The sequence below is a fragment of the Crocuta crocuta genome, unplaced genomic scaffold (genome assembly GCF_008692635.1).
Source record: "Crocuta crocuta isolate KB4526 unplaced genomic scaffold, BGI_CrCroc_1.0 scaffold434, whole genome shotgun sequence".
Classification (NCBI taxonomy): domain Eukaryota; kingdom Metazoa; phylum Chordata; class Mammalia; order Carnivora; family Hyaenidae; genus Crocuta; species Crocuta crocuta.
In genome coordinates, this window is record NW_027530498.1 from 592402 (window position 1) to 601466 (window position 9065).

Genomic DNA, 9065 nt, shown 5'->3' on the forward strand with positions numbered 1-9065 from the left:
CGCTTTAGAGAGCAAACTGATGGTTACCAGAGTGGAGATGGGTAGGCAGATGGGTTAAATAAGTTAATGGGAATAATGAGGTCACTTGTGAGTTGAGACCTAGGGATTCTATGGAATTGTTGCATCATTATATTGCCCACATGAAACTAATGTTACACTATATGTTAACTAACTGGAATTTAAAGAAAAACCTTCAGAAAAATGTTTTGTTTTTTACAGATTTTAGAAACTTTTCCTCTTATGGTAACTGACATGCATTAATTGCACAGAATATAATTTGGTAGACAAATGGAAACACTTATCTTTTCTCCCGACCTGGTTCTTCCAGATTCCAGAAACTCTCAGTGACTGTTCTTCTGTGCTTGCCAATATACGTATATGCATACTTTCAATAAGGAGCTTTTCTCCTTATGACAAGATGCAGTTGGAAACACTGTTAGGGAACCAAGGCTTTGACTAGAGTTTCATAGCTGAGAAAGACCTGAATAATTCAGTATGAGGAGATAGCTCTAAAGATCTCTGATGGACATCATGGATCCAATAAAGCCCCCTTGGAAGTATGACCAGGATACTTGCTTACAGAGTCCCTGAGAAAGCCTTACCAGGTGAATCAAGAACTGTATTTCCTAAGGTTCAAGAACCTTGGAATATTTTGGAGAATTCATGAATATAGGAATTCATCCAAAGCTATAGGTTTTGCAGGCACAGTGTGAGGGCAGGTATTTGGCTTCATTTCTGCCCTTTAGAGCTTATTAAAAGTTCAATCTAGGGGCGCCTGGGTGGCTTAGTCGGTTAAGCGTCCGACTTTCGCTTAGGTCATGATCTCGCGGTTCGTGGGTTCGAGCCCCGCATCTGGCTCTGTGCTGACTGCCAGCTCAGAGCCTGGAGGCTGCTTCAGATTCTGTGTCTCCCTCTCTCTCTGACCCTCCTCTGCTCACGCTGTCTCTCTCTCTCTCCTAGAAATAAATAAAACATTAAAAAATTTAAAAAAATGAAATAAAAAAAGTTCAATCTAGTGATTTCAGATTCTGTGTCTCCCTCTCTCTCTGACCCTCCTCTGCTCACGCTGTCTCTCTCTCTCTCTCTCCTAGAAATAAATAAAACATTAAAAATTTTAAAAAAATAAAATAAAAAAAGTTCAATCTAGTGATTCTTTATGAAAACACCAGCAAAGCTAGTTTTAAAAAAATCTATAGGTCAAACCTCTACTGTGGCTGCACTTATGTAAATAATGAGGTCACATTTTTCTCAAAATACACTGAGTTTGCAATCCAATTAGTGTTAATTTGGCTCTGCTTTGTAAATGAGAGTAATTATAGACAACACTGTTTCAGTAACACATCTTTGTAGATTTCGACTTTAATAATGTTCATCATAAACTGTACCATATCCTGATTTTTCTGTCCTCAAATGCCTGGCTAGAAGTCCCAAGGTAACATTTGTATTAAATTTTTATTGACTTTGAGAGAGAGCACGTGTACAAGCAAGGGAGGGCCAGAGAGATGGTGAGAGGGAGAATCGCAAGCAGTCTCCCTGCTGTCAGGGCACAGTCCAAAGCTGGCTCAATCTCAGCAACTGTACATTTGATGACCTCAGCCAAAGTCAAGAGTCCAGTGCTTCATGGACTCAGCCACCCATGCATCGCCCCTTCCCCAAAGGAACATTTAGATTTTTCTCCTACCTCTCTGTGTTGGAATCATTGGAGAACTATAACTTCCTTCTTTCCTGAAGCTCTGAAAACTTTATACAAGTGACTTGATATAAAGAAATCATCATTACAGTTCATGTACAGACCATCTTAGTGTTGTGCCTCTATGGGCCACTGAAAAGCTTATCAGAGGCATTTGAACTATAAACCAGGAAGATCCATCAGGCTACCCCTACTTGCCCTCACTGTATCTGAACATGATTGAAGCCTGACATCTAGACATCTGTGCCACTGGCTACCCTTTGAAATCAGAAACTGGCTTCACAGTTGATCTAATCAGGAAGCATAGTTGTCTTCTTTTGTTTTCATACAAATGTCTCATTGAATCAAATTACATGAACCACAGGGCTATCTTTGAAAAGATACCTGCATCATGGCCACCTAAAACGAATTTGAGTAGGGAGGGGGTAAGATGGCGGAGAAGTAAGGAGCTCCGTACATTGCAGTCGCCCCCATATCTCGCACGGAAAAGATCTGAAGCCATAGGAAACCTTACAGAACCCAAGAGATTGGGAGAGAAAGGACGCAGAATCCACTGAGAAAGCCTCCCAACCTGAGTGAGAACTGGAGAAGATAAAATCGGGCTGGGATCACAGACTCCAGGGACGGGGGCGATCCCCCCCTGCGGGGAGTGAGAGGGGAAAAAGAGTCTGAAACCGCTCAAGACACGATCCCTGTCGCTGGGAAACAGGAAAACCTCCGCTTGGGGCACAGAAAGACCATGCACCCCAAATCCCTGCTCTCCAGGTCCCCGCGCGCCAACTCGTCCCTGAGGGGCTGTGCACAGACCACTTCTTTGTGCTCTTGGCTGGCAGGACTCTTAGAGGAGCTGCGCGCCTCCACGCCATTGTGCTCCTGGCTGGCCTGACCCCTGGAGGAGCTGTGCACGTACGGGGCCTCCGCGCTCCTGGCCTGGCTGGATCCCTAGAGGGAAGGTGAAGAGCTTAAAAACTGGGAGATTTGCCTGCGAGTTCATGTTTCGGGTGACGAGACACAGAGGGACCTGGTTTCCCTCTCTCAGCGGGCCCGGTGCACCCCAGAGGCGGACCCTCGCCCGTGCTTGCCAACCCAACCCAGAGGAGAAGGGAACAGCGATTCTGGCTCCATCCCCAGGGCCAGGCAAGAGACTTGGAATTGCCCTGAGGAGATCACCTGCGAGGTTATGTCAACTCAATTTCAGTGGGGTGCACGGGCTGGGATTTGGAAACTAGGCCTGGCCTGGGTTAAAGAGCGCAACCCACTTTGACTGTGCCCCNAGAGAACTTTGAAAGCAGCTACGGAGAAAAGGGCACTAACATACAAAGGGAAACATCAGAGTGGTGACAGACTATCTACTGAAACTTGGTAGGGAAGAAAGGAAAGGCAGGAGATCTTCAATGTGATGAACAGAAAAAATATGCAGCCAAGATTCTCTATCCAGCAAGCCTGTCATTCAAAATAGAAGGAGAGATAAAAGTCTTTGCAAATAAACAGAATTTGTAAGAATTTGTCACCACAAAGCCAGCCCTACAAGAAATCCTGAGGGAGACACGCTGAGGGAAGTGTTGCCAGGAACAAAGATACCAGAGACACAACCACAAACATGAACCCCAGAAAAGACACAAAGACTCTAACCCCACATATTTCAAAAATAACTCTGAATGCAAATGGGCTGAATGCTCCAATCAAAAGACATAGGGTAGAGAAATTGAAACTGATCCTGACATTTCACTTCAAGAGCCACACTTTTAGATGGGGAGGCAAGATGGTGGAGAAGTAGGAAGCAGCGTACATTTCGTCTGCTCCCATCTCTCAAAAAGAGAAGGACTGAAGTCGTAGGACACTGAGCCACAGGAATTTGGGAAGAGAAAGAGAATACACTGGGAAGGAAACCTCATAAGTGCGTGAGTGCGAACTGGGGAAGATAAAAGTGGGATGGGACCCAGAGACAACGAGGGAGGGGAGGGAACCCGGCTCGCGTGCAGCTGCGGTGAGTGATACCCGGCGAGTGGTGGCGAGCTGCCACCGAGTCTAGGCGAAAGGAAAGAAAAGCTGAGATTGCTCATAGAACCGTCCCTGGAGAAGAGAAAAAAACCTCGGCTTGGAAAGACAGTGTTTTTTAGCTCTTGCTGGGGTGCTGACTTTAAACTAGGTGCCCTGGTCCCTGAAGGCGCCAGGAAAACTGACCTGCCGTGTGCCTGGCAACATCCATGGCGGTGTCAGCCCGGTGAACTGGCAGCAACGTTTGCGGAGGCGGTCCCGGCGCCGGGTGAAGCGGCAGCGGCGCGCGCCACATCGGCCCACTGTGGCATCGGCCGGTAAAGCGGTTGCGGCGGGGTGAGGTGACGCGGACTCTGTGGACATGAAGTTGCTATGATCCCCAGATGCACTCGGGTTGTATTGCTGCTTGACCCCGGGGGATCTGAGGCTGCGGCCCTTCCCCCACCCCCCACTCAACCTCCGGAAACAGGGAAGCAGTGACCAGTGGAACTGTTAATGGAGGTATAACAAAGCTTCTCAGGAGTAATCAGACTAGATAGTTTCTCTAGATAACACCACCTTCTTTCTCTCACCTCTCCTACCATATTCCACACTAAAGCTCTTTGAAAAAAGCTTCTTCTCCCTTCGGCCTGTTCATTCTGTCTCCAATTTTGCCTCATCTCCACCCTATCATCTCTCTCTTTCTCTAGCTCTTCAACAAGCACTGCATACACCTGGCTATTTCATTGTAGCTGGGAATCTTGTTATATGCTTTAAACTGTCCTTTGTCTATCGGTTTTCTTCATTCTTCCTTTTCTTTTCAAATTTTTAATGTATTTTTATTTTCTATCATTTGCCTTCCCTCCTCTGTCTTTTCTCATTACTTTTTAGTTTTTCATCTTGGTTAGCATGATTGTTGGATTTGCTTGTACATTTGTGTCCCTCTGTTCCCTGTGTGTTTGTCTGTCCTCTTCTCCAGGGCTACCTCAAGAAACAAGCCAAAGTACACTTGGTGGAGAGTCCCAAATACCACTATGAGTAGAAAATAAAATAACCAAGGTCTCAACAAGAGAGACTAAGAGATACCATTCAAAGAACACTTTCTGAAAGGATAGGCCCTGGACAGTCAATGAGTCTTCTTGGGTACAGCAGCACTCACAGGTGCAAAGTACATAACAAGCTTTTAAAACTAACAAGAGACAGAAAGCTAACCAAAATGACGAAATGAAAGAGCTCTCCTCCAAAGAAACTCCCAAGAAGAATTGACAGCTAATGAACTGCTCAAAACAGATATAAACAGCATAACTGAACAAGATTTTAGAGCAATAATCGTAAAATTAATCGCTGGGCTTCAAAAAGCATAGAGGACCTCAAAGAAACTATTACAGACAAAATGGAGAACAAAAATAGTCATGATGAATTAAAAAATGCGATAAATGAAATACATAACAAACTGGAGGTGTCCAATGCACGTATTGAAGAGTCAGAAAAGAGAATAAGTGATTTACAAGACACCATTATAGAAAAACAAGAAGCTGACAAAAAAAGAGACAAACTGATCCAGGAACAGGAAAGAAGAATTCGAGAGCTCAGCGATACGGTCAAACGCAACAATATCCGTATCATAGGAATCCCAGAAGAGGAAGAGAGAGGGAAAGGTGCTGAAGGAGTCCTGGAACAAATTATAGCAGAGAACTTCCCCGACCTGGGGAAGGAAGTAAATGTGGAAATACAAGAGGCTCAGAGGACTCCCCTCAGACGTAACTTGAATCGATCTTCTGCACGGCACGACATAGTGAAAATGGCAAAATACAAGGACAAAGAGAGAACTTTGAAAGCAGCTAGGGAGAAAAGGGTGCTAACATACACAGGGAAACCTATCAGAGTGGTGACATACCTATCTAATGAAACTTGGCAGGCCAGAAAGGAATGGCAGGAGATCTTCAATGTGATGAACAGAAAAAATATGCAGCCAAGAATCCTCTATCCAGCAAGCCTGTCATTCAAAATAGAAGGAGAGATAAAAACCTTTCCAAATAAACAGAAATTGAAAGNGCACGTATACATGGATTAGGAGGATTAACGGAGGACCATGGGGGAGAAGAAGGTGCAATATAGTTGGGGAGAGGGAGGGAGGCAAACCATGAGAGACTCTTGAATGTTGAGAACTGAGGGCCGATGGAGTTGGGGGATAGGGGAAGGGGGTGATGGGCATCGAGGAGGGCACTTGTGGGGATGAGCACTGGGTGTTATATGTAAACCAACTTCACAATAAACTATTTTAGAAAGATAAGTAAATAAAAGTTTAAAAAAAGCAAAAGAAAAGAATTTTGGAATCCAATTTTGGCAATAACCAAACAGTCCCAGAAAGCTTCAGAATGGGTACTTAGTTTTTGGTTCAGGATGCCTTGAAATCTAGTCCTTGTTCTGACAGCAGGTGCCTTAATTTTCTAAGCTGGCTTTCAGTAAACTGCAACTTTTCTTTGGGCATTTATGTCTCTTTAAAGCCACAAGTTTCCACAGGTGTATGCTGGTATCATGCAAAGAACTTTGAGAAGGGGAGCAGAGAACAAACTTATGTACATGTGTAACAAAGGAGAGACTGCAGAAAACTTACTATCATCCAGGATAGCCCTTAACGTTGCTGATCTAGGATAGACCCCCCTGTGGAACCCTGAGGCGTTAATGACCATGTGTATTGCCATTCCCCCCAAGTGAAGGTAAAAAGATACTGGCTATTCTTATCAACTGAAATATTTTAAAAAGGCCTTCACGGGTCAGGTTCAGGGAAAAATTTGTTTTCAGTGGCAATCAAAGTCACTAGTGCATGAATGTTGGAAACAACAGGAATCAGACAGATAACAATGGGATTTATTGCTTATGGGTCCTAATCAAAATTCCATCCTCAGCCTTGAGTTTTCTCACATTACAATAGGGGTGTTACAGGGACTGGTACAACCTCCCCTCCTAATATCCCCTTCCCTTGCCAGGACTCTCCTTCCCAGGAACCCCCATTCTCACAGGACCTAGCCTCCTCCCCCCAGGACCTCGTCTCCCCATGGCCTCTGCCCCCACACCCCAGGTTGCCATGTTCCCAAGTCCTGGCCTTTACAGGAGCTGTGGCCCAAGATGGCTTGAACATGACCCACGATCTCGATGCTGAGCCTTGTAAGCCTCTATTATGTGCCTGATGCCCTGTTGAGTTTCTTTATTTATAGGGTAGTGATTAATTCTAGGCAGAGATGTTGAGAGATCTATATGAAACTTGATGAGTGATGCACTGTGGATTGTGCCAATATCAGTTTAACATTTTCCTCACAAGGACTTGGTAGTTCATCCACTAGGACTGCATGATCAGTACCACTGACCTCAGCTAGAGGGCCGTCAGAGACGGAGCATAGGACACACGTTGAAATGTCATTTATTTCCCCTTCTTTCCAACTATGGTTACTACTGTCAAATTCTGGATTTCTCCCCCTTTTTGGGAAAAAGAAATTCTGGCATGACATTTTTCAAAGAAACCTCAGTACAGTATATTAATTGGGGCAGAGGAGCTAAGGAGAAATGGGTGTATGATTCTCAGAAGGCTTGGACACAAAGGAATAAGTTCACAGACAGGGACCTATCGATATTTATGGGAGACTCATTTTCTTTGAACTGCTTTAGTTCTCTGAGGCAGGGATGTTTTGTAGCATTGGGTTTGAGCACTAAGCGTGTAGCTCAGGTGTCAGTATGGACAGGGACAGTTTTATTCCCAGTGAGGACAGTAGTTTCTCCAAGCTAATTGAGAGGGAGGACTGAAAAGACCCTGTGGCTCCATAGAGCCCTGTCATTGAGAATGAGAAAGACGTGGGAAAGGTTGGCTAAAGAGCTGAGATGTGCTCTGCTCTTAGGTTTGTAACTCTTTTTCAATTTCCAGGAACTCTGATCATTGGAGAAGAAATGGATTTAAATCTGGATAAAACCATAGCCTTCCTTACTTCCCTAAATGGTTCCCAATGGGATCCTATGTGGGGGCTCAAAACCGACCCTTGCTGTGCCCCCTCCTCAGATTCTGTCAATTGGTGTCGATGGAAACAAGAGTATCGATTGAATTAAGTGATCCAGGTGATTCTACTTGAGGCCAAGGTCAGTCGGCGAGTCTTCCCATTAATGGGAATTGGGTGCACGCTTTTGCTCAAGGGAGATAACGGGGTCTCCTCTACCTGAGTGTGGGAGGATTAGGTCCGTGCAGCCCACTGTTCCTTAGGTTTCTGTGGGAGTGGAAGCCCCTGTAACTATAGAAGGAAAACAGAGATTGGGCTCCACGTAGGTGGTTTTGGTTTCTTAGAACCTGAAACAAACAACCAGTAAGTTGGGCCCACTGCATTTCAGCATCCTTCCTGGCAGTGAGCACGCTTCTGGGGAGAAGTTCTCTTGGTGTCTTTAAGGGCATTTTCTCCTGATGCAGCTGTGATTTAACCACAAATACCTTCTGAGGAAAGCAATCTAGAGGACGAGGGGAAAGAAGAAGAAATGGCTAGCTCTCAGGTAAGCTTGGTGTCCCAGGTCGGAGGCTTTTCCCCTAAAATTCCATGCATTAGAAATGACAAACATTGATTTCTCTGTTTTTGATGTTTTTCTGCCTCATATGGTCACCTAAGTTTTAAAACCTTCTCAGGAATGATACTCAAGGTTAGGTCTTTAGAACTCTTCTCCCCTGTAACCTGGAGTCTTCTCTACATTCTCCAACCCGGCTTTCAGTAGGGCATCAATACTTGTCACTTTGAAATAAAGTCCTGCAAGTATTGCAAACATCCCCTTTAGGACAGATCCAAAGGGGAAGGCGTTGAGTCCAAGAATCCAATTGCTGATGGGGTCTGGTCCTGGGATTTCAGTCAAGGACGTTAGTTTTCCCCTTAGTTCCCTGCTTAGTAGCTTCTGTAGACCAGGAGTAAGAAAAGGAAAAATACAAGGGCTCCAGGATCGTAGGATTCCCCTTGAGCATATCCGAGTCCTTCTGGAGGCCTCCCTTCTGCCTTTACGTCCCCCAACTGCATAGTCTGTAACCCGTCACTCTTCACAGCCCCATTTTGGCACTTGGTGCCCACCCGGCCTAAATCATGTTGCACCTTGTTGCACCAAAAACTAAATGCAAAAATACACAGAATGGATATGAGGCCCCGAATAACTTGGAAAATAAAAGACCCAGCAACAGCACTGCTAGGAATTTATCCAAGGGATACAGGAGTGCTGATGCATAGGAGCACATGTACCTCGATGGTCATAGCAGCACTCTCAACAATAGCCAAAACAGAGAAAGAGCCTAAGTGTCCATCAGCTGATGAATGGATCAAGAAGATGTGGTTTATCTATACAATGGAATACTCCATGACAATGAGAAAGAATGACATCTGGC

At 45.0% G+C, this 9065-nt stretch overlaps 1 pseudogene; it reads left to right on the forward strand.

Annotated features, from left to right (window-relative positions):
• The first annotated feature begins 8182 nt into the window (after positions 1-8182).
• Positions 8183-9065, forward strand: part of LOC144233698 (uncharacterized) — a 27517-nt pseudogene continuing 26634 nt past the window's right edge.